The sequence below is a fragment of the Serinus canaria genome, chromosome 6 (assembly GCF_022539315.1).
Source record: "Serinus canaria isolate serCan28SL12 chromosome 6, serCan2020, whole genome shotgun sequence".
NCBI lineage: Eukaryota > Metazoa > Chordata > Aves > Passeriformes > Fringillidae > Serinus > Serinus canaria.
In genome coordinates, this window is record NC_066320.1 from 25,055,316 (window position 1) to 25,080,512 (window position 25,197).

The following is a 25,197-nucleotide window of genomic DNA, read 5'->3' on the forward strand; positions in this document are numbered from 1 at the left end:
GCTCTCACAAGTGACTGCCAGAGGACAACTAAGGATGCTTACGGGAACGTTCTCTAAAGACCTTTGGCAAATGCTCTGCAGATCTCAGCTGGTGTCAGGTGGGGTGGGGCACAGCCTGGATGGCACACAGCAGATGAGAGGGAAAACCAAGGGCACAGGCCAGCTTCCCTGGCTGTGTTTTTGCAATGGATGTCTTTGGCACTGCAGTGAACACCAGCCTCTCAATGTGCTTCCCCAAAACCCTCAGCAGCCAGCACCCGCTGTGAGCGCCCGGCACAGTGACGCGTCAGGCCCTGCTGCTGTGCTGGCACAAGAGATGGCTGCAGTGGGAGGCACACGCTGGCTGCAGAGGATGACTGGCCAGAAAAACTATGAAAATCAAGCAGCCTGAACCTCAGAGGTTCTCCACCTTTTTCTTCACTCATATCTCCAAAGCATGCCCAAAGTGGAATAATCCCCTTCCCAATTTTCTCTCCAGGCCTCTCGCATTTTTAAGAACTCTTTTAACTTTAATGCTGTCACTTTCCAGGGCAAGGTGGGTTATGTGCTGCTTGAAGGCCATGATATGAAATATTTTATTCTGACCAGTTAATTTCACAGCTCATTTCACAGCCATGTCTACAAGCAGGTCATAGAGGGGAGAAGCAAACAGCATGCAAGTCTCAAACATTTTTTGCTTATCCAGGCACTTATTCTATTTACACCTCAGTAGCTACCAGGAGTCCCAGATGACATTACACTCTGATGGCACAACACAATAAGGCACAGTCCCTGCTCTGAGATGCTTGCCATCTGAACAGGAAGGCAGAAGAGCTGCCTCCCTTTCACAAGGTTTGATTTGACCACACAGTAGTGCTGTGACCAAATCACAAACTTAACCAAGATCTGATGCATTCAGGTGTAAAGAAAACCCAAGGCCACCTCGCACATGTCTCATCACAGGAAGTTTAGAGCACATCAGACTTGTGTGAGACTGACTCTGCCCACAGAGTCAGGTACACAGGTAAACTGTCTTTTAAAACCCAGAAGACAATAAGCAAATCAATCTCAAAAGGCACCACACTAGTGTATCCTCAAACTGGTATCTCATCCCTTTGCAGGGGGTTACACCTCAGATTTATTTCCAGCACAAACGTCATTGTTTTATACAGTGTTTGCAAGCTACACTGAACTTTATAATACTGTGATTGTTTCTGTTTGTCCTCCACAGTGAGCTGCTCTAACACTCTATAACGTTGCTGCTGATTTAGGTTCAGATAGAGTGAAACACACAGAAGAGAGAACAACAACACAGTGACTAGCCAGCAGAAAAGAATCTCCTTCTACCAACTCATAAGGACACAGCTTCGTTTCTTGGCCTGTGCTTTGTCTCCAGGAGTCTAGAAGTCTCATATAAATAGGCAAGGCATGACAAGGCTTTGCCTTTTAATAAAGCTCCTTGCTGACAAGCCATGGTTTTCTTAGCGAGATGAGATTCTCTCAAGGACAAAAAAAAAAATCATTTTAAAATTATTCTCACTGCTGAAAGATTTGCTTTCGATATTAAAAACACAACTAAGATAGATTAGCAACAAAACCCAACTTCAGGAGTACTTCTAATTGGATAACCCCTACATTTTAAGAAACGACTTTCAAAATATTCTTCACAAACTTTACAATAAAAGTTGTCTTCAGTTTCCAGAGAAATAGAAGCTGTTTTCTCAGAGATACTTGGTAGCCATTTACTCTGGTCACCCCTATAAGTCTTAACAAGTGACTTTTCCTCCCTTGGCCATAATTACAAGCCTCTACAAAGTTAAAACAGCTTCTCTATCATTATTTCTAACATTATTTAATCAGTCCAGAGATTAAAATGAGACTGAAATTAAGGTAGTGCCTGTAGCAGTGCAAGAACCCCCCCATTTCCTGCCCTAACTTTTTCAAAGGTATCAGGCTCCCTTGTTACCTGTCTCTGCAGTTCCCCACGTCTGGATGCCACTTGTCTCTGCTCACACAAAATACCATCCAGCTCTTTGCTCAGCCTTCGTAAGCTCCACTGTGCCTGAGAAAGCAAAGGGCAAAACTGAAGTGGCTAACAAACTTTGCCCGCCCATAAAACATTCTCATCCCCCAGCCATGAGCTGAAAATGCATTAACACTGTGTTCTTGGTGGTAAGATTAGAGATGAGCTGAGGGTGAACCATGAGGGAACAGGGAATGTCAAGGGTCAGGCATTTGCTTGTCAAGATTTATGATTAAATCTTGCAAGCGTGTGCTGGTTTATGCCAATTTGTTTTCTCAGTCACTTTATCAGGGGCCACACCCTATACTACAGATGGGGAAATTAAGGCAGAACAAGAGTAACATGCAAAGTACCACTGTAACATGACAAGAGTCAGAGCTGGATCCCAAAATCTGCCACTGTCTAGACATATATTATCTACACCTCACTCAGACTGCAGGAGGCAGCTCTCCAAGAGCCCAGACCAGATCCTGCCTGGACAGCATCTCCATCAGACACATGGGGGAAGGAGCAACCACGAAAATGCTGCCAGAGGAAGCAAACATGTCCTCCTGCCTCCCACATGCACGCACAGTGATGGGCTGCTGTGAGTCCCGGCACCAGCAATGGTCAGGGCCGCTGCCACCAGGCCCCCTGTGTCAGGGTGTGTGCCAGTGCCACACTGGGGAAGGGAGGGGAGGCCAGCAGGTCTGGCTGCAGCTGGGTCTGCCTGTGGCTGCTGTGTAGACCACCCTGAGTGTTTATGTCATGTTTTCTTCAGATATGCTCATTCTTGTGATAATTTCCTCTCTGCTTTCTCTTTTATGAACAGTCTTGTTCAAAATAAGCACATTGGCTTGCATAGTCGGGAGCCAGCAGCACCACCTCAAAGCCAGGCTGCTCTGGCTTCTCTGCACACAGGGCAGACATAAACTGAGGCACAAGCCTATTGCTTGTCCCCTCTCCACAGCACCTGCAGCACCTCTAACACACCAAACAGAATGGCAGAATTGTTAGGGTAGAAAAGGACCTCTGGTCCAGTCCAACCCCCCTGCCAAGGCAGGGTCACCTGAAGAGGTGACACAGGAACAGTCCAGGTGGGTTTTGGATGTCTCCGGGGAAGAAGACACCAAGGCATCCTTGGGCAGCCTGTTCAGTGCTCTGCTACCCTCAATGAAAAGAAGTTCTTCCTCATGTTGAGGTGGAGCTTCTTGTGTTTTAGTTTATGGCCATTGTTCTTCGTCTTGTCGCTGGGCACCACCTCTAAGGGCCTGGCACCATCCTCCTGCAGCCACCTTCAAATCATTTACATGCATTGATGAGATCCCCTCTCAGTCTTTTCTTCTGCAGACTGAACCGGCCCAGCTCCCACCGTAACTCCTCGTAAGAGAGATGCTCGTGCCCACCTGGGCTAAAAGCCTCCCCCAGCCCTCCACAGGACTGACGGAGCCGCCTGGGCCTGGCCACCCCAGCCGGGCCCGGCTGTCAGTGCCGCATCTCCTGCACGGCCTGGGCGCCCGGGCTGGGCCTGGAGACCCGCCGGGAACCGGCTGGAGGGGAAAGCCATGCCCAGGCCGGGCCCCGGGCACCGGTCCCACTCTCCGCCATCAGCTCGGGGCACCCACCCGGAACTGCCCCGCTCGCCGCGCCTCACCTGCCGCCGGCCCGCCCGCCGCCGCCACGTCAGCGCCCACGTGGGCCGCCAGGGCCGCCCCCATAGCGTCACCACTGATGTCACGGACCGGGACCGGGACAAGCTCCGCCACCGCCTCCGCCGCGCTGCCCGGCGTGGCCGCCCGGTTGAACGTAGCGGGCCCCCCCGTCCCGTCCGGCGCTCCGTATCCTGCTGAGGGGAAGGCGCTGTGGAGCCCGGGGCACCGGAGTGCCTGCAGCCGGCGGGGAGGGACCGGAGCGGAGGGAAGCGCCTGTCCCACACCCCGGTCTGCGCTCGCCTCCGCGGTCCGCTTCGCCCTCGAACTTCCAGGACCCAGCGTGGAGGAGCGATGGAGGCCGCGCAGCGAGCGCCCCCGGCCCCGCGCCCGCCGGCCCCGGGCCGCGGTGGCTGCGAGCCGCCCAAGGCGGGCAGAGAAGGAGCCCGGGCAGGACAGCAGAGGCTGGGGGCTGCCACCGGCTCCCCCAGCACCACACTGGTGGACAGGTTGAAATTCCATACTATGAAGGAATTGTGTGCTGTCGGGGTGGTGAGGCCCTGAAACAGGTTGCCCAGAGAAGCTGTGGATGCTCCAACCCTGGAAATACTCAAGGCCAGGCTGGATGGGACTTTGAGCAACCAGGTCCAGTGCCCATGGTTAACACAAGGTGGTCTTTAAGGTCCCTTCCAACCCAAACTATTCTATGATTCTGTGAAAATCTGGTCATTTGCCATGCATGCTTCCTAATGAAAACACCTTCCATGGCCCCGCTCTGCCCTGGCAGTGTATCATAGGCTATAAGTGAACCCTGCTGACAGAAGCAGAAGGTTGTTACAGAAATGCAGATGTGAGATCACCACTAAGAAAGGCTACAGCAAAAGAAAAAGCTCTGCTTTGTGACTGTGTCCAGACAAGAGGGGTTTGCCTGCAGCAGTGGGCTTTTGGAGGTCCCCAGTCCAACCCAGTCCAACTAGGCCAGCTTCAAAGCTAGAGCAGCTTCTATAGGGATTGTCCTCTGAGTTTTGAGTTTCTCCAAGAAAGGAGAAGCACAGCCACCCTGGGCAACTGGTGCTAGTGCTGATATCCAAGATATCAGATATCCAAGCGGATTTCCCACATTGCAGCTTGCCCCTTGACCTTTTGCTGTGCACATCTGGAAAGGGTCTGGCTTTTTTTTCTCTCAGACTGTTCTCCAGACTCAGCATTTCCAGCTCCCCTGCAGTCAGGCCTGGCCAGCAACTGTTCTCCACACTGCAGATCCCTGGGATACAATGTAGTGTACAACACAGCGCAGCAAAACTTGTAATCCGACAGAAGAGAATAAAAGGTCTGTTCTGCAACCAGCATCCCAGCATTGGAAGGGTCATTGGCTGGGGCTGGGATTGCAGACTGTCCCCTAGAAGGGACAGAAAGGACAAGAGAGATGGAGGGAGAGGCTGGTGACTGGGACTGTTATAACAGGAAAATTTCTTTCCTCATTAACCTCCTTGGGTGAAGCTAATTGCTGTTTCTCGATTATTCTCACCTCGTCTTTCAGCCTTGCCCACAAGGGACTCCTACAATCCTGGCAGTCTGGGCCAAAAAGACCCATTTAGTTCATCACATATCAGTGTCCCCCTCGGGGTAAACTACAGCCGTGTTTTGCATTTGTGTTACAGACCACATTATGCTCACCCTGCAGAATATTTGCTGAGAAGATTAATTTCTTGGAAACCAGCCAGAATCCAGAGATTTTCATACTAAAGCACGTGTCAGGACATTTTAAAAGCACTGCAACATTGGCACGATGATCACCATCATTTGCTGATGGTGAACTCTGCAGCTGAATCCAATCAGGGTTGTGAAAGAGTCCTTTCAGCCTCCTCTGACTCACAATAACAGCAATAATAATAATTTGGGGTTAGATTTTAAATTTGGCTGTGGCTCTTTAATAGAGGGTTGTGGAAATCTGCACCTGCTGGAGCTGTGCACCAGCCCAGGGAAGGGAAAAGGATCAGTCCAAAACATTTCAAATGTTTGTCATGTGCCTTTCCAGCTCTCCAAGTGGGGACGCCTTCTCCTCTCCTATTCTGCAGCATTTTCAGTTTGTTTGAATTTAGGACAGAGGCTAAACACAAGGTAATCAGCCTGTGCCAGTGAAATTGTTTGATTATTTTGTGCCAGCAAATCATTATTATATCACTTTGGGCTAGCTCATGGACCGTGGGAGCAGTAGCAATCAAATACAGGGAGGAAAGAAAATACTTCTTGTATGTGGGAGTGTGACTTGGGGAGCGTGCACAGTATGAAATAATCAGGCTGCTGGCAGATCCCAGTGTACCAGGGGGAGGACAGGGAAGGGGAAAGCTCAGCATTTTCACAGAACTTGCCCCAGTTGCTCCAGGTTGAGAGATGCCATTCTGCCTGTCCACAGCCAGTCCAAAGAAAACAACTACAGTGTGAAAGCAGGTCTGTACTCCCTCCTACAGCCTCAACAAGAGAGGAGAACAAACCAGAGGATTGAATTTTTTTAACTTTCTCTATTCTGGACCCAGCTCAGGGCAGAAATAACAAGCATCACTGTGGACAGACTATCAATGTGATATTGATGTCTCTATGTAATTTAAAATGAATTAAGCCACCACTCAAAAACACCTTACTGCATTGTCTGGTGGCCAAAATGTGCCCCCATTCTGACTTCCTCATCAAGTTTTTTATTTAATAAAGGTAAAGAAAGCTTCGTTCCCATCTCCTAAAAAATGTGCTAAAGGAAGGAGAAAACAGAAGGGAAAATATTGATGTCTGGAAGAGCTTCTAGGTTGTTACTGAGTGCCTGGCATTGCAGAGCCACATTGTTAAGGTTTCTGTGCCCAGAGGTGACTTCTAGCTGGTTCTGACTCATTGAGCACTGAAATTTAGACTAATTTGCTTTCCTTCCTGATAGAATTAATAATGACAAACTGATGGGTATTCTGCATAGGAACCTCATTCCAGAAGAGTAATGATCTTGTAAGAAAAGATATTTTCAGGTCACAAAGCATTTTGCAGATATCTCCTGCCTATGCTGGGGACAAGTCCTCTGCAGTGAACAGCCAAGTCACAGGTGGAGGTGTGACTGTGCCATGTGAGCTGCTGTCCTGTCTGTCTGCAGGGACCTGGGTCTGAGCACTGCAAGCATCTCAGTACCACCTGAGCCAACAGGAGCAGTGTTTAGCCCATGGATGAGCCCTGAGGGGCTCTGGATTGCATGGGGGGTTGGTGCATGCAGGCCAGGCTGAATGAGCCAGTGGATTGCTGCTACAGGCTTTGCCCGGATGAGCAGAGGAGGCAGCACTATTTATTTCATTTGAATAATATATGGCTAATAAGTTAAATAACAGAAGGCAGAGTGAGCTTTCCAGTTAAGCCAAAAGGTTTGATGCTTGTTTCCTGGGCATTTTGAGTCTCTGGGAAGCTTTGAAGTGGTCCTAATGAACTTGCCTGTGTAGATAATGTAAAATCTTTAATAATTCATTTATCAGGCAGAGCTGTCTATGATATATGTTATTAAATGTTCAAAGAGATGAAAATGTCCTTTCTAAGTGGTTGTTTGAACTCAAATAAAATGGTGAAAATTCTGATGCAAAGAATTTTATGGGAGCACTTCAATCTACCTTGCTTTGGATTAAATTTTCCTAATTGGGCTATCTTTTATGTCCTTAAAATGCTTCTTTTGCATCAGATAACAAAAGAGAGGGGTGAGGGAGAAAGACCTGAGGAGTAACAACCAAATTCCCAGAGACCAACGTCACCAAATAACAGCCATTAACTGTTGTAATCTTGATCTGTATCGAGTGATCAAGGCCAGGAAATAAGCCATAAAAGAACTTGTTTTATCTTATCAACCCTCCTATACACATTACACCTTTATTGTGGTTGTACCTTTCATTTCCTTCACCTTCTTCTTTTGGGGCACCTGTGAAATTTAGACTCCTGCTTTGCAATCTAATCACCAAAAATGACCCCTGCCCATCTCGAGCATCCCACAGCTTTTTGATGGCAAATGCTGTTTGGCACCTTGGTGATATTGTGGTGTCAGAAGTGACCCAGCAACCAGTCTGTGACCAGGACTTTTTTTTTTCCTCTCAAAGTAATGCAAATTGTTGCGGGAGAGAGCAATAGAAAGAGGATTTGTAGCAAGGAGCTGAGCATTTACATAGTTCTCACCAAGGGCAGGGGATGCCAGTGGTGTCTGCCAGTGGCTTGGGACATCTCCTGGCCACTGGACAGGTGAAAGGGTGCTCTCAGCCCAGCTTCCCTGACACAGAGGCTGGTGCCACCAGAACCACTGGGCTCTCTACCATGGCCCCATAGTGCCATAGCCTCAGCACGTTTTCCGAGCTGGGAAATGCAGCAGGAGACACGCAGGGGATTGGAGATGAAGTGTGGGATCACTTTCTCCCTGCCAACACAGGTCCAAAACACATTTTTACAAAGTTGCACACGTGACTGAACAGTCCCTCCCATCGGTGTGTGATCTCTGGGATTGCCTGGACAATAGCCCACACTCTTGTGTTTGTGTTTCCAGGGGCTGTCCTGCAAACTGTCACGTGAAAATTTTACTCACAACAACCCAAGTGAGCATCTCAGTGCTGGCTGGGCAGGGTCACATTCTCAGGGGCACACCTATATCCATGTGGGGGACAGCAAGTCCAGTTTTCTTCCTATTTCCACCCTAGAAAATTACCTAACAACAATTAATGCCAGTGTTTTGTTAGTATATAACAGCAGTGCTGTAATGTGCCAAGACAAGGAAGGGCCTGAGAACAGCAAAAAATTGTTTGTATTTTTAGTTCGCAGCTCTGAGTTAAATGAAGGTTTCAAACATGTGTCATGAGTTCTCTTGGATCATGTTTAAAATAAATTTTGTATGTTTGAAAACAGTGAAACTAGAAACTGCAACAACAAATGTTGTGTTTGAGGGAAAAGATAGCAGGGAGAGAAGAAACAAGCCTATCTGGAGATCTTATCTTCGCTTTTCTTGGGAGGACAATTTATCTGGCCAGCACTGGAAGTTGATCATGGTTGGGTGGTTCCCAGCAGCCACATTTGGAAAGGAAAGGGAGGCAGCAGTAGGCCAGGTAGATATCTGAGTACTTCCACGTCTGCTCCTTTAAGTCAAATGCCAGATGTTCAGGCTTTGCCTGCAAACCTTGAACGACTCGGATGAAAACGAACTGTTTGCTGCGTTCCCTGCCTGGCTCCATTTCAACACCACACAGTGCACACACATCCCCTGTCACCTGCACTTGCCTCTTTGCAAATGGCCCAGATTTGAGCCTTGTGGCTATTTCCAGGACTCCTTAGTTTTCCCTTGTCCATTCTAGCAGGAAAAGAGATGGGAAAAGCTAGATCTAATGTATGCAAAAGAGACCACAGTGGTCACTGGTGCAGCACTGATGTTAAATGCTTTAGGAGACCATTTGTCCAGCCTGCATGAAACTTCATTCTGCCAAGGAAATATATCCTTGTATATATATTGCATATATTTATGGATATATACCATGTCTAAATTTTAAAATCATGCTCATTGCACAACAGAGACTTTATCCAGTTCCTGTGATGCCATTCTTCCTCAAAGTCTTCACTATCACAAACATTAACAGGGCGCAGTGACGTGTGACTGCCCGTGTTTTGGCCTGACACCTGGGAAATATTTTTATTACACAAGGTTTCCTTATCTGCTCCAGCAATGAAACTAATGGAGCCAGGTGTCTGCTAGGTCCTATCCGCTTGGGAGGCAAATGAAAGCCCTCCTATGAGCTCCTGCCATGGCTTGGGATTGTGGCACTCCTCCCAATGTTGACACCAGTTTAGCATCTGAGATTGCCAGTGGATTTTGTTTCTAATTAATATTTGCAGGGTAATAGACATTTATTTGTATAAATGTATAAAAGGGCCATATTTTACAAGCCCAGTTCCCACCCAAAGTCACTGCCTTTGTGAGCAAGGCCCACTCACCTGCTGAAAAATCCCTTGAGCCTGAATGTGTTGAAATAATTTGGCGTCCCGAGCTGTATAATATATTAAATGAATCACAGTACAAGAAACAGATGTTTATTCCAGTGAGTGCAGGAGTCCAGACACAAAGTATTGGGTTACTGTCTGTCTCAGATAACAGTACAAAGCAGAGAAAAGTTGGGATTAAACATTCTACATGTGTTCAGTGTAGGAACTTTAAACCTTAAAAATGTAGCCCAGGTTCTGTGCCTGGCCTTATGGGAACAAACCTGCAGTTGCCATGAGGCATTGCCAGGCTGTGATCAGCACCTGGGCACAAACCTGGATGCTGGCACATGCCCTGCACATTACACCAAACTGTGAGGCTTAGGTGCTTTACTTTGGTGTCTGGCCGTGTTCCTTAACTCTCATGCCCAAGGGACAGTGATCCATAGCTGACATCTGTGAGCGATTTGGGACAACTGAGACCCCACCTATGACATTTCAATTCTTTAGACACTGCTGTCTTGAGATCTAACTGCAGTACTGGGCTTTTCAAATTAGCTGTTTTCCTTAAAATAAAGGCTCATTATATTTGATAAATTGGTTTTGTCTCTTAAACCGAAACTCTAGATTAGGAGTGAGAAAACCTGGGCTGATTTTTTTTTTTTTCCCCAAATGAAACATGAAATATGAGGCACTCCAGAGAAATCTGGGGGCCAGGGTGTCTCTGTCAGGCTGGCTCCTTGACTCTTATCAACTTCATACAGGGAATGTTTACTCAAAACTCTGGACAGGAGAAAGCAGGAACCCAAGAAAGCAAATGAGGTAACTTTTCTCTCTGTAGAAAGATCATGCATATCCAGGGATGCTCCTTGCCTGCAACTTTCATGCCCTGCACTGATTCTTTTATCATCAGCATTACCCACATGAGTCCTGCTTGGGGTCATTTCTAAAAGACCTGAGGGTCCAGGCTGTGCTCTGTGCTTGGGGACTCTGAGGGATCTCAGCCTTTGGCTCCACAGGAAGGCAGCCAGTGCAAAGCAGTGTGACCAGATCTCCAGCAGCTCCTGTCACCTGCAACCACTATCTTCAGCTGGCAGCAACTGCAGAAAATGAAAAGCACCATTTTTACATTATAAAATCTGTTTAAACAAACAGACCTTTGCTGAGAGTGAGAGCTTTGCCTCCTCCCACATCCCACTGTTGTATCAGGCAGTGCTTCCTGGCTGCAGAACCTGAGCTTCACTCATAAAGGAGGAAAGATCTGCTGCTTCTTTTCTGTTCCTGTTTGTATCCCTCACCACGCTTGAAATGAGCTGTATCCTGAGTTATTCCTGTACAAGCCTTCCCATTGTTCACGTCACGGGTTATGGATTCTGTCCCTTTGAAGAAATATGAGCCATGTTATGGAAAAGTGAGAATGGTGTTGAGTCTGCACAAGATACTCATGGATGTGACATACAGGAAAAGGATGAGTGCTTTGCTCTGTCCTCATGAATGAAGCCACAGGAAGGAGATGTGACAGGGCACTGCGTGAGCTGCTGAGAAATTTCCATGGTTCGTGATTCTGCACTGGCTCAATTTGCATCCTCATCCTGCATTTTCATTGACTGAAAATGTTCCTCACAAAGGGCTCCTCTGGCACTAACAGTCTTGTCTCTGCTAAAAGGTTTTTTAAATACCTAGCACCAGTGATTCAGACTTAATTTGCAACATTTGTATCGTGACAACCCATGCTGATCAGGGCACAGTACAAACATCACCTGGGGTTGAGCAGACCTGGTTATATGTACATGCTTGGGAAGGAGGGGCTGGGGAGAAGCCCTTCAGGAAGAGATCTGGGGCTTTGGGTCGATGGCAAATTAAATAGGAATCAACAGTGCCTGTCAGTCAAAAGGGCCAACCACATCCTGAGGTGCACCAGGCACAGCATCACCAGCTTGTCAAGGGAGGAGATTGTCCCATTCTGCCCTGCAGTGCTGCAGGGTACTCTGTGCAACATAAGATAGTTTGATGTCCTTCTTATTCTCAATATAAGAAGGTCATTGAACTATTAGAGTGTGTTCAGAGGAGTTCAGCTAAGATAGTGAAAGGCCTTGAGGGCAAGACTGAGAGGAGCAGCTGAGATATCTTGGTTTGTTCAGCTTGGAGAAGAGGAGACTGAAGGGTGTCTTCATAGCAGGCTACAGCTTCTTCACAGCAGGCAGGAGATGGGCAGGGGCTGATCTCTCTCAGGTGACCAGCAATAGGACAGAAATGAAGCTGTGTCAGGAGAAGTTCATTAGGAAAGACATTAGGAAAAGGTTCTTCACTGAGCGGGGGTGATCTCTGGAACCAACTCTGCAAGAGTTCAAGGAGCATCCAGAGGATGCTCTCAGTCATAGGGTTTATTTGTAGGTAATACTGTGAGGAGCAGGGAATTAGACTCAGTGATCCTCATGGGTCTCTTCCAGCTTGAGATATATGATCTTATGACAGTCATTGGTCCCTTGCCCAACTTTCCGCACTACACTGCTCCTATATTGTCATCAGTACTGCCAGCTGAACATTTGCAAGGATGGGAGAAAGCACTTTGTGGCAGTAGAGACCAAAAGTGCCTCTCTGCTGGCTGCAGTCTCCTCCCCAGGATGCTATTACCACACAAGGCGTATTTGCTGTAAGAGGGGAAAAAACCCAAAATGCCACAGCCAAAGACGTGATGCAGGAAGGTGCTGAGCATTACCAGTCTGGAGCATTTAGAGTTTGCTGCTGGGGCTCTGTGCCCTGCTCTGTCCCTGGGATCACTTGGCATTTTGCTCCCCCAGCCCCACTCTCAGCCCTGGCCGTGCCCATGCTCACCCACTCGGGCTGTGCTGCCCATCCCGAGCTCCTTCCCGGGCCTCGCGCCTCCCTCCTGGGCTGCTATCATGTGCACAAAGGAAGGAGAAGGCAAAACAAGCCCAGCCAGGAATCACACAATATTGCTGCAGTCCTGCCAGGAAACAGACTGTAGAGGTTCCTGTATTTAAAAGCCAGGAGATGAGTTTTATTGTTAGTAGTTGTTATAGCAACCTGAGGTGCTGGAGAGTAATACATGCTCCGTGCGTTGCAACAGACTCTGACAAGTTCAAGACTGTTGCCTTGCTGCTAAATCTTGTTGCCAAGGCAATGCAACACAAGGCAAGAGCCTAGAGAAATGAATACTGCTGACAGCTCATGCCAGCAGGCCTGGGCTGATTAAAAGAGAACTTTTAAAATTGATGTTAACTTAAAAAGCACAGCAGCAGAAAGGAAATGGGAGCACAGAAATGGAGGAGAGGATCCAGAGGAGGAGCAATGGGTTAATGTCAAGCAATAGGTAAAGGAAAGCATTTGATTAAAAAACAATGTGGCTGAACAGGATGTCTTAGCTTGTGATGCAAGAAATGTGCTGCATTTTTGGAGGGAGTAAAAACAAAATCACAAAATCCTCACTTTTTAAATTTGTTTAGCCTGGGCAGTGCTGCTGTAATTTGAGTGGGAACTTTGGCTTTTTCCCAACAGTGTTGACAGCAAAAATAATTTTCTCAGTAAATTTGTTTAGTGGCACAGATATTGTTGCTGCTGTAGTAAAAACCATGAAGTAGCTCAGTCAACTTTCAATTTTATGTTCATTTCCAGCCTTTTAAAAATGCTTCATGGCGAAAGGTTAGCTGGAAAAGAGATGAAGCTGCAAGCTGATTATTCTCTCCTGTCTATGATTCACTGTTAATGCTGACAGTATTCTATGAATTGAGGGAAGAATATTACCCCAAGGACCACAGAGTCAAAATAAATGATAAGTGCTGAAGAAGTCAGGTAATTACATTAATTTCAACTGCACATACAATATTTTACATTGCTATGGGATACTAGGGTTCTAAAATTCAAGTACTGCAGAAGTACCTCAGATACACAATGATCTCAGATGAACTTGTTGACTTGTCAATTGATTTGTGAATAAAAGCGTAACATTTCTTGGACAATTACCATAGCAGTATTCTGCTCCACTCCCACTTATGCCCCATATATTTTACATTTCCATGAATTATCAATAGCTCAAAATGACCTCATGTTTTCCTATTCAATGACTACTCCATCATGTGCAACTTTTAGTGGAGCAGTACTTTACCTGAGCAAATGCCCTGTGTGGGAATTTGTTCTTCTGGCACCTGCTGTGGATCATGGAAAAGTCAGGTCTGCAAGCACTTTGTATTATATTAAAATGGGGAACTAAGACATGGGAAGTGGTTTGCCAATTGTGCTGGATTTTTTTTGTATGTGCATTCCTTGGCAGAGCCATCTCTGTTGACCTTCATAAAAGTCAGGTTTTTTAATTAACTGGCAAATATTTTTGTACTATTTTGAAGTTCTTAAGCTGTGGGCCAGGAAGCAGGCAGGTGACTGGTCATATGCTTGTAGCCATCATTTGGTTTCAGCAGCTAAATTATATTCAAAAAATCTGGCAATGTATTACTTACACCCTTACTACTGTTACTGGCATTTTTCCACAATTGCCGTAGCTAGCTGTGAGATATTATACAATCAGAAAGAAGGGAAAAACTGGTTCAGGCAATTGTGAAGGGAACATGGCATTGCCCCAGAGGATGTTTTTGTTTGTATACTGTCCATTAGATAAAGAAACATGAGAGCCCAAGATCTGGGCATTTGCATTTTTTTTTTTATTTTAATAAGAAAGCAAAAAGAATCTCTATTTTTAGTCTTAGTTTAATTTCTCTGCTGGTGATTCCACCAGTGGTGTTATTTCTTAATATATTCAGGAGAAGGTTTTGAAGCCCTCCAGAATATCCTTCCTTTTTCTGAAGGGAAGCATACACAGAAGTCAAGCTAGTAAAAAGACCAAACCATATGGGAAACATCAACATTTAGTTGAACTGCAGGACCCCAGAGCACTTCCAAGACCTGGCTCTCCTATCTGCAAGTCCCATCTGCCCCTAAAGCCTGTGACAATCAGATCCCACTTGGAAGCTTTCTAGACCATGTTCACCAGCTGAACCTGTTGTGTGATGCCTCCTCCAGGACAGATGGGACACACAGGGGAAGCTCAGACCCCCCGGAAAGAGCCAGGGCTGAAAAGCACTGCAGCTAAATGCACCTTGGCACAGCCTCTAAAATATGGATGCACAGCCCAAAGGCATCCCCCTCTGCTTCCTTCTGCCTCCTGTCCCCCTTTCCTGCTGTGCACCTGCTGGAGAGCCACCCCCAGAGAGCAGGGAAGCAGTGTGGAGCTGGGACAGTGTGTCATTGAGATAGCTACTGATAGCAGAGCAGACAGAGCTATTTCCAGAATGATTAATACTATTAGCACATGCTGAAGCTTTAGGCTAAACATAAGCTTTAGAGGAATAGATTTAGATGTAAAAGTGAATAAATGAGATAACTGTCAGAACAATGAGTGGTGAACCAAGTAAAGATTCTTAGTGTAGGAGATGCAAAGCACTGCCTGCCGGCCTGTTTTCACTGAAGCTGCTGGTAAATTTCCCCCTGCCCTTCAGGCTGGAGAAATAGCTCAGCAATAGCATGTGGCACGGAGGTAACCCAACCAGCAGGCACCAAGGCTGCTCCCACAACTAATTAGCTGCATGGCATTTGAGCAGAGGCACGGCCATGGTGACACCCTGGGATCCAAGGCACCGGTCCTCCCCCTGCCCAAACCATGCTCCACTGCTCCTGGAGCCTGTTTGAAGATCTTTGTGCTGCCCTTTACTGTACATACCTTGAGTGCTTGCAAGAGTACCAGCGTGAGGGCTCGTCTGTCACTGAATAAAAAGCACGTCTCAAAAGGGCCATCTGACTTTTGCTGTGTTCTCATAATCCCCATTCCAGAGGTCTCAAATGCCATAATTGAAAACCTGCTGTTCATCCCCTGAAAGTCAGGTTTAACTTATTATAAGCAGCTCCCAGAAGGACAGTATTTTGCATAATCAGTTACAGGGGATACATGTAGCATTTTTCTGTTTTTCTTCTCCTGACACTTTCCTCACAGGAGAGCAAGCAAATAAAATGTAGGCATAGCTGGGCAATGTCCGCTTCCCCACTTCCTTTTTTTACCCCAGTCATCAAGTCTTCTTGTTTTCTTATGGCTATAGCATTCTATGTACAGTTCTTAGTTTCACTTTGGAAAATGTATTCTTATTTTTCTTACATAAGACATCTTGAGAATAGATGTCTTGAATGGATTCACCAAAATCAGGTGGGTTTGTTACTTTAGATCTGTGTCTGCAAAGAAGTCACATGCTCAGGGCATTTCTCTGGAGTAGCTAATTCAGCTTGGGCCCAGCCACATGATCCCCCTTTCCAGCCTTGCCTTATGGCCTCTGAGGAATGTTGCATTGGCTGCGAGGGAATTACTAGATCTTGGCAAGACACGTTAATATCTTCGCAAAGACTTGTTAGGGACCAAGACTTCAGCCTCCAACTATTTCCTCTGATAAAGCAGAGTATTCACAGCAGTTCATTAGTCTTGAATCGCCAGTTTGACTTTGAGAGAAATGAAAGTTCCTCAGAAACCAGAGGGGCTCTGTAAGTAAAGCTGGCTGGTGTTGCCTGCCTGCTAGCAGGCTTTGAAACAGAAGCATAGTGTAGGATCCAGTTAGACAAATCAGTGGCTCAGGACACTTCAGTCAAGGGTTGGCAAAATGAGCATTCAGGTAGAAGAAAGGTTATGAATTTTGGTCGTACCTGTTGTCATGGAATTTGAAAGGCCATCTGCCAGGACATGGAAAATTTTGACATGGGCATGCAAACTTGATGTTTTCTCCTGAAGATATGCCCATGTTCATACACCAAGTTTGTAGCAGCAACAGACTTCCAGTCTTATTTTATTACAGCAGTTGTTTTGGGTTTTTTTAACACTCAGTGTATCTTTCCATTAGCATCCAACATTACACTGATAATCCTTGACAGCACCAGAGCATGAGTACCATATCTGCAGCTGGATCTCTCTGCTAGGAAGCTCGTTACACAGCATGGAAAGAATTTTTGCTATCTCATTTTGAATCATTGATAACAATATCACAAGTGAAGGGAATGTATTGTTCATCCATGAGAGGGGAAGGGATCACTTGCACAGTCCCAGCACATCGCTGTCCCAAGCAGCCACTTGCAAGGCAGAGAGACAACATCTGAGTTACACATTTTGCAATCCAAGAGCAATTTTCCCAAAGCGTGGGGGGCACAACACTGGTGCAAGGGACAGAAGGTGTATCACAAAACAGGTCCTTCCATGCCAGCTTCCCAAAAGCACTTGAATCATTGAGATGAGCTTCAGAGCACAGCACAGAGAACATTAAAGGAACCTGAGAGCTGGCCCCTAGAAGCAGCAGCCAGCTCCAGCAGCTGGAGTGCTCCATCTGAGGAAGGGTAGCTATCAGTCAGATGCTCAGAAAATCCCAGCTGACTCAGGGCCCCATTTCTTGGCTGTGTGCTGGCCTCTTTACACCTCTGGTGTTGGAAAAGGAAGTGGAACAGCCGGTTCTCATGTATAGGTTCAACAGCTTTGAAAGCCCCCCGTTGTAGAAAAGCGCAGCAGAGCTGCGAGGTCTGGAGCTGGTTTCCTATCTGAAAGCCAGGCAGGATGCCTGATCTGTAGCTGCAGCTCAGCTTGACAGAGGGCCAACTCCAACACCGCTGTTCTCATCTGCTTCAGTGTCAGATGAACACTTGTGTGCCATTTTCCCCTCCAGCATCATACAAGCCTAAACCAAAGAAAAACGTTCCCCCAGCTTTCTACAGAGTGGTGGCATGAATTGCTCTCTTGTTCAGTGCCATTTTCTGGCACCCAGCTGGCACTGGGATCCAAATCAGGGCCCCAGTTTAGCAGCTATTCAGTGACTTGTCCCATTCCAGCCTCCCTTGCCCTAGTTAGACACATGTTTAAAGAACTCACTACAGCCATGCTTAAGCCCTGAGAATAAAGCATCCCAGCAGAAGGGCAGAGAACCAGCTCTATCAACCATGCACAGTCAGATGTGTTCAAGCCAACTGATGGGTAATCCTGTGTCTACCTACTACAAATACACAAGATAACTCACTGTCCTGCTTGGCAGAAGAGTGTTACTGCCTCTTGGGGAACAAGCTTTCTTCCTGGTCAAAGATTATCCTTGTAGAATAAATAATCAAAGTAATGCACGTGTATGTATATACATATATATATTTCATATGGATTCATATGACATGTTGGATATACTTATCTTATGTCAGTCCATCTGATGGAGTAGAAACCAATGGGGACGTTGTAACTACATGGAAAGAATGGGAATTTTCTGGTGAGCCTCAGCATGGCAGAGATTGTTCTCAGAGGTCGTAAAAGACTTCTGCAGCCTGCTAATTATACACTAGCCAAATCTTATTACAAACAAGTAATAAGTATAGGTACGTTTGTTGGTTTTGCTAATGACATTAATGTCCTTTTTGATGATTTGCAGAGCTCCAGGAGGCCAGAGACCAAATTTGTACTGATGTATCTCTCACTCTGGTGAGGTCTAGGAAACTCTGGATGTTTGATAGTTTTTCACCATCTATCTTTAGACAATCCAAGGTCTGTTTTCTGCACAGTAGTTTGAACTGCTTCATCTGCTGTATAACACACACATTCAGAACTCTAATTAGATAGTGGATCTGTGTATTATTTTCTGGTATGTAAGTGATGCTATGTAGAATTACACATTCTTCTTACAGGGAATTTGTGCTTTTACTTCTCCACAGTTTCCTCATCTCCCTCAGCTGTGACACTGAAGTCTGCTCTGTAAATTCATTTATCTTTCCCCTGTGGAGTCCCAGAGAGTTCAGATATCCCGGTTAAAACCACAGACTTTGCAATTTAGGGTAAATCATCACAGGGTAAGAGACAGACTTGGAACTGGTTAGTACACATTCTGAAGAATTACCAGGATTTGCTGGGCAAAGAGAAGCAAAAGTTTTTCTCTTTTCTCTCTATCCACATACTTCTGTGACTGATTTGTTTTGAGTTTCCAGTGTCTGTTTGCACAGACCTGATCACTGGTTCCACTGCCCTTCTCCACTTCCTGTCTGAGAACAAATGGAGACAGCCAGCAGCAGCAATCTCACATCCTTTCGTATGAAAACCACTGAGCACAACTCGTCCCACCAGGGAAATCAGTGCTTTAAGAATGTGAGTAATCCACTGACTTCATAGGAATATCTCGGGATGGTTTTTTCAGCCTGCTCCGATGGCTGCAGTGACAGAAGGACCCTGCCCTGAGCACACTCTGGCATGCTGCAGGCGGGTGCCAGGAGCTCTCTGTAGGCACTGCTGGCCTGTGCTGCAGTTTGGGGAACCCTGCTGTGCTGGGGCAGCGAGCTCCTGCCCCCAGCTTTCGATCCAGCCATTCCTAGCATTACACATCCCTGGGAATACACTCAGAAACTACAGATGAGGTCATTCCCAAGAGTCTGCTTAGGTATTTGGGGCCCTTGACACTGAGAGGAGCTAAAATCTTATGCTCTATGAATGGTTTTAAAGGGAAAGTGGAACTGTTTTTATAGTACATTAGCTGTTTGCTAATCTTGAATGGGTAAATTATTAACTCCTCTACAATTTGTTTATCCTTATTGTTAGATACTGCACTAATACACATTCTTCTATATTACTGGCTTCCTAAGGAGCTTTGGGAGTGACAGTTACTTATCAAAATCCAAAATAAAACATTATTCATGAATTAATATTGTTTAGGCATATTAACAAATCTGAGGCTGATTTCATTGCTTTGCTGTCCTTTCAAGTGATCCATCAAATATGAAAAGCAGCAGTTGGCCCAAACAGCTCTGAATTTGACTTGATGCTCTAAACTTTGAAACATTTGTCCAGGAAATTACACCACATGCTCCTTTGTGGGCCCTGAGATAACACAAAAAGCTCAGCATGCCAAGATACCTCAATGCTAAGGGTGGGGGACTATTTTTGTCCTATATTCAATTTGTTTTGGGGTAATGAAGCAGAAAGTGGAACTCCAGGGGAGTTACAGAGAACCTTTTTCAGACCTACTGAGTCAACATGCATATCTATCAGTGTGCCATGACCTTAGGCTCCCACACTTCCATGCTCCTCTCCCCCAGGCAGTTGCCCTGGGCTTCCCAGCTGGTGTGTGTCTGGTGACAGCACACCCATGTCAGAGATAGCACTTGAGGTTCAAGTCACCATTCATGTGCTGATAAAGAATCCCTACCTTGTTGTTCAACTAACACAAATCTTTTGCCTGAGTGTAGATGGTGCTGAGCCAATAAATGAGGGTTTCTTGGTTCAAAGGGATGTGCTGTGCTCCAGATGCATCATCAGAATCTCAGATTAGCGATGTCTTTTTAAAAATGTGCTCCGAACATGAGTTTTTTCTTCCAAAAATAACTTTTATTTTGTTCATATTAGAAGAGCAGGATGTTCTTTCCTGTCCTGAAGGGATAAGGAGGAAATGAGAACTATGGGGTTCTTATATGGTATGAGCTACTATTCTTCTGGACTAGTGCTGTGAATCTTGATTTTTTTTTTTTTTTATCCCCAGGCCTAGCATTTTATTCCCCATGGACCTAATTTTGCATTCATTCATGCTGATGTTACTCCAGTGAAGCTCTCTGATATCAAAGGCATTCCTCCATGTTTACAACCTCTCTCATCCTAAGGCAACCTACTGAAGACAGTGCATGCTAAATGTCTCAATTCCCTTTTCAAAGGAGATAAAGTCAGTTGAGAGACACGAGTGGGGGCAGCAAGCATCCTTTCCTGTACTCTGTGCTCAAGGAAAGAGACAGCAGTTTGGAGGAAATGTGAACGTAATGGACTGTACATTTGTATCCCATTGTACCGAGGTCTGACAGGAAACACTTGGGGCTTGATTCAGGAAAAAGTAAATCGTATCCCTTTATAACACTCTCATAACCCTGGTTATCCTGCAGTATCTGACTACATCCCTGTCTTTAATGTATATATTCTCACAGCTCCCTCCAGAAGACCAGAAGGAAATCTGGTCACTGGGGAGCAGGGGAGGCATGGGAAGAGATTTTACAACATTTTCCATCCGATGGCCTTCCTGAGTGACAGCAAAAGGCCAGCAGCTCTTCACTTTTAAACCAAAAGGACTCCTGAGCAGCTGCCTTTATTGACTGCCACCATAAGCAGTTCCTTATGTGAGGAAAGCTGCAAATATCAAATTTTGGATAATTTCTGGGCAGCCTCTTCCAAGCCCATGAGAGCTTTTTGTTGTCATTGGCCTTCACTGTAATGTGTTGATGGTTGCAGTGAGTTCCCACCACATGTACAGGGCCAGAGACTCCTCAGCAGGCACTGCAAAATCCCTTGGTTAGAGGTTCACCCTGCAGCAACATGGAAAAGGTTCCAGCTCTCAGCATTTAGTAGCTCTGTTCCTCAGGCAGCCTGCTGGGTTCTGTGGGATCTGTGCTGGTCCCCAGAAATGCCTTTAACTGCTCCCAAGGGAGCCTCCCTCCCGGAGTGCCCAGGGTCAGGGCGCTGTTACAGCCCTTTGTCTGTGGGGAACATGCAGTACCACCAGTGTTTGGCATTCTGCTGAACAGCTCACGAAGCTGCAAAGATTGAAAAAGAAACCAACCCCCCCATGTGACCTAGAAGAGACAGATTGAGGACATAATGCCCTTGATTGAAAAGGGAGGCACCCAGGAAACCTTGTGGTATATTTGTTTTTTTTAACTAGAGCTAAAGTAATTTGGCATGTGTGTCCCCTAGGCTGCTTCCTAAACCACAGCTGCATGAGGAATTATCCAGCTCTTAGCTGAAGTAACTTCTCAAAAAACCCCAAACATGCAGGTCATTAAAGTGCTAATAAAAAAAATTGATGAATCTCTGAGCAGTGCTCTTATTATCTCTCTGTGGGGAATGAAGGACTCATTAATATGAGCTCCATGCCACTCCCTTATCCTTTCTCTGAGTTTGGCATAAAGCAAGGAAACAAATGTTTGTGGTTTGGCCAAGTTTCTAATGAGTAGCTCAGCTAGGTCCACTGATGAGACATGTGGCTTTATGGAAGGTGAAAAGGCTGCCCTACCATGTGAGTGGCAAAGCAATTCTGCCACACTGGGATCACAAAAAGGAAACACTTTACTTCTTGTGTGGATTTTTTTCAATGTATTTAGCAAGAAATGTACACAGAGAGGGTTTCCTTGACATGGCTGACAGAGTGAAACAGTGTGAGATCCAGAGAGCGTAACAAAGGTGGGTGTATGTCTGAGGGGTTACTCTCCAAAAATTGCTGTTGCAGCTTGCTATGTATTTGGTTTCACTTGTTAAGGGGGGGGTTTACTGCTAAGATACAGTCCAACCCCAAAAAAACAGTCCTGCCTATCATCTGTCCTCCCCGCTCTGGATGTGACCTGTCCCACTCCACACCAGGATGTCTGCACAGCAGCCCCCAAGCACTGCAGGAGCCCACAGGCACAGGTGTCCATTTGCTGCATCACCTGCAGGAGCTGCAGCACAGAGTTCTGCCTACTTAGAGTGGCCCACACCACTGACTCTCTAGAAGCACCTGGCAGCTGTTTAGAAGGAGAGAACAAAAGCTCCAGAACTAATGGGAGAAGTCTCTTCCATGCAGAAGAGCTTCTCCTTGATCATGCTTGTAATCCATTTACAGCCTGAATCATCAGTACATGTCAGCTTCATAATCCTTCTGAGACTAAAGTAGAACTCATCTACATGCCCAGGAGAAGAAAACTCACCCTACAATAAACCTGAAAGGCATCTGCTGGGATAAGCAACTGCTGCCTCTGAAATTCAAATATCAGGGTGTGTGATCAATGTCACACAGCACCTTAGCACTTCTGAGACATCAAGTCTGTCCCCTGCTGCTGCAGACAATGCATTGTATAATGACTTTAATAAACTACAACTTTAAAGCAGTGAGATTTTCCATTCCAAATACCCCCCTCGGAAAAGGCAGTATTTGATTGCTCTAATGGTTAACAACTCTGTTCTGGTTTCCAGCTGAAATTTGTGTGTGGCCAGTTCCTATTCAATCACTCATGTGCCTGCACCCTCTCTAGCTAAGCCGTTGTCTGGGCCAGAGCTCAAAATTCAAGGCAAATCCCAATCCACTACTTTCATTCCAGTATCACCCTCACTTTCAAAACCACACCTAAAGTTTCTAATTTATTGCCCTCTTCAGATTCAAGGTTTATTAAAACATGATACAGCTGTAAATTTTTTCCAAAAGGAAATAAAAATGAGGGGATGAACATGGATGGAACAGCCCTACTAAATCCGTAAGTGTTAAACTGAATTAATAGGCAAATTGGAAAAAGCCAATTGCTCCAACCTTCATAGCACACTCCACATGTAGTTTTATATTCTTCCTGTGCCCAAGGTAAGTTTTAATTTCCAACAGCCACCAGATAGTTAAAAGTCCTGTATTAAATAACAGATGCTGTGCCACCTCATCCCCTTATTAGTGGCTGGTACCTGCAGGTTCCCTTGGCGCTGATGCCGTCAGGTGGAGCCGTCTCAGTGTTGGGAACACATTTGCAAAGTTAAAACGTGTTCTGCACCCTCTCTGTATTCAAATCAGACACCCCATGGCTGGACAGTTTGGTGCCTCAGGTGCTTTCTTCTCCAAGGACCTCTCTAGCTCCCAAGGGCCCTTGCTCACTTTTCTGCGATGGTCCTGTGGCTCCTACACTGATGCGGTGGCAGCAGCTGGCCAGGTTGGAGCCTCTCTGTGACTCTATCAGAAGAGGGTCCTGGCACACAGGGTCTTCATCCTACCCTGCTGCTTTCCCCATGACCACTGTCCTCGAGGGGCTCCTTAAAAGCAAGCAGTACCCAGAAAAGGTACTGCTTTTAAATTAAAAGGTTTTGTCCCCCGAACCTACATGGAGTTAGTTAATGTGTAATTTTGCACCTGAAAACAGCAGCGCTGATTTCAAAGGGACCTTCTAAGACTTTCAAGCATATTTTACAAAGTTTCTACTTTATCCTGCTTGTAATTCACTCCTAGCCTGGATCATGGGGACTCGTTGAACTTGGGGACTTCTGTGTCTTAGAAATAATTAAAAACATAATTAAAATACAGAGGGATTTTTGTTTGTTTGTTCTGTTTTGGTTTTAGTGTTGTTTTTTGCATAAAAAGGAGAACTAGCCCCCAGTGCTTCCGTGGCTTCAAACGTCTGATCAGAGCCGCTCAGATGCAACAAAACCAGCTCTGAAACCGAGAAACCGAGTAACTTTGGGTGGGGAACCAAGAACAGGGATGATTTCAGCCGCAAAGCGGAACAACTACAGAAAGCCAAGAAAACAAAAAACAAGGGAAAAAAAAAGAGAGAGCGAAAGAAAGGACAGTGTTTGCCAATATGACTTTAGCATTTTGTGCAGCTTTTTTTAGCCAGGGTTGCTCTCGGCAAAAGAGCTTTCTCCTGAGCAGCACGAGCCATCTGGAGAAGCCGTCTGCCGCCTTTCAGCCCCAACAACTGTTTAAATTTCTCACAATTTCACTTCCAACCCAGGGTTTTGTTGTTGCTGTTTGTTTAGGGGGCGTGGGTTCTTTATTCGTTTTTCCCGCACACACCTCCCCGCGTGCCCCCGCCGCCCCAGCGGTGCGCTGGCCCCCGCGGAGCCGCTCTCCAGCGGCGCAGCCCCTCGGGGATCGATGCTCCAGCCCCGCACTGCAGGTACAGCCGCGGCGCGGGGCGGGCGACAACAATGGAGGGCAGCCGGGGCGGAGGACGCTGGCAGTGCCGCCGCCCCTCGGCCAAGTTGGAAGCCGAGGAAGGGCGAGGAAAGGCGGCCGTAATTCCAACTTGGCCGAGGGGCGGCCGGGGAAGGGCGGCGAGCGAGCCCCCTCACGCTGCCAGATAGTGATCCACAACGGGCGGGCAGGCGCGGGAGGAGGAGCCCAGGTGTCCCTTCCTGCCACATAGTGCGCCGCCCCTTTCCCCGCCCGCTCCCGGTGGTGCTGGCGCTCCCGCCGCCGGGCGCGGGGATGGACTGCAGCACAAAGGCGCGGGCCCGCTGAGGTAACGCTGCCCCGGCTGCGGGCACCGGCACGGGGACGGCGGGGCAGCGGGGATCTCCCTTCCCGCCGAACGCGGGGCCGGGGCCGCCCCAGAGCCGCGGTCGGGGAAGGGGGGCGGCGGCGGCCGGAGGCCCCGAGCGCTCCCCGCGTTGCCGCGGCCGCCCCGGGGCTGCGGGGGGAGCGCGGGGCCGCGGCCGGCGGAGGGATGGGGCGGTGCGGGGGCACCGCGGGGCCGAGGGGAACTTGTCCGCGGCTCTACGCCAGCTCTCCGCCGGGGGAGATGCTGCAGTGCTGCCGTTCTGCCTCGGCGCCGGGCTGAGGAGGAGGACGGGGCTTTAAATAATGCGCCTCCGCTCCGAAACTCCGCTAATCAAATAAAACCTTGGGAGCGATTGCTGTAACTACGGACTGCCCCTGCTCCACCGCAGGGCTCCGGGCTCCCTACGCCTCTCGGAAAACTTCTTAAAATCCACATTATTTGGGGTTTTTATAGTGGCGCGCAGCTCCACCTTGGCCGTGGATCGCGGTGCGGGGTGCCCAGGATTGCGCTTCCCGGTGCAGGCTCAGGCATTCCGGTCACGGCAGCGCGGACCCA

The 25,197-nt window shown here is 47.1% G+C and overlaps 3 protein-coding genes across 7 annotated transcripts in view; 2 read left to right on the top strand and 1 right to left on the bottom strand.

Moving 5' to 3' along the window:
• XPNPEP1 (X-prolyl aminopeptidase 1) overlaps positions 1-3,708 on the bottom strand; it is a 31,024-nt gene extending 27,316 nt beyond the window's left edge. Inside the window, exons 1-2 of the mRNA XM_050976256.1 lie at positions 3,636-3,708; positions 1,946-2,041 (exon numbers count right to left, since the gene is read on the bottom strand). The gene's annotated coding sequence lies outside the window, so the exon portion shown is untranslated. The remainder of the gene's footprint in view (positions 1-1,945; positions 2,042-3,635) is intronic.
• The window catches only part of SMC3 (structural maintenance of chromosomes 3), a 1,169,611-nt gene that overhangs the window by 820,867 nt on the left and 323,547 nt on the right, over positions 1-25,197 (top strand). The window lies entirely within an intron of this gene.
• Positions 24,442-25,197, top strand: part of ADD3 (adducin 3) — a 90,672-nt gene continuing 89,916 nt past the window's right edge. For both annotated transcript variants that reach the window (XM_050976250.1, XM_030241101.2), the window contains exon 1: positions 24,442-24,603. The gene's annotated coding sequence lies outside the window, so the exon portion shown is untranslated. The remainder of the gene's footprint in view (positions 24,604-25,197) is intronic.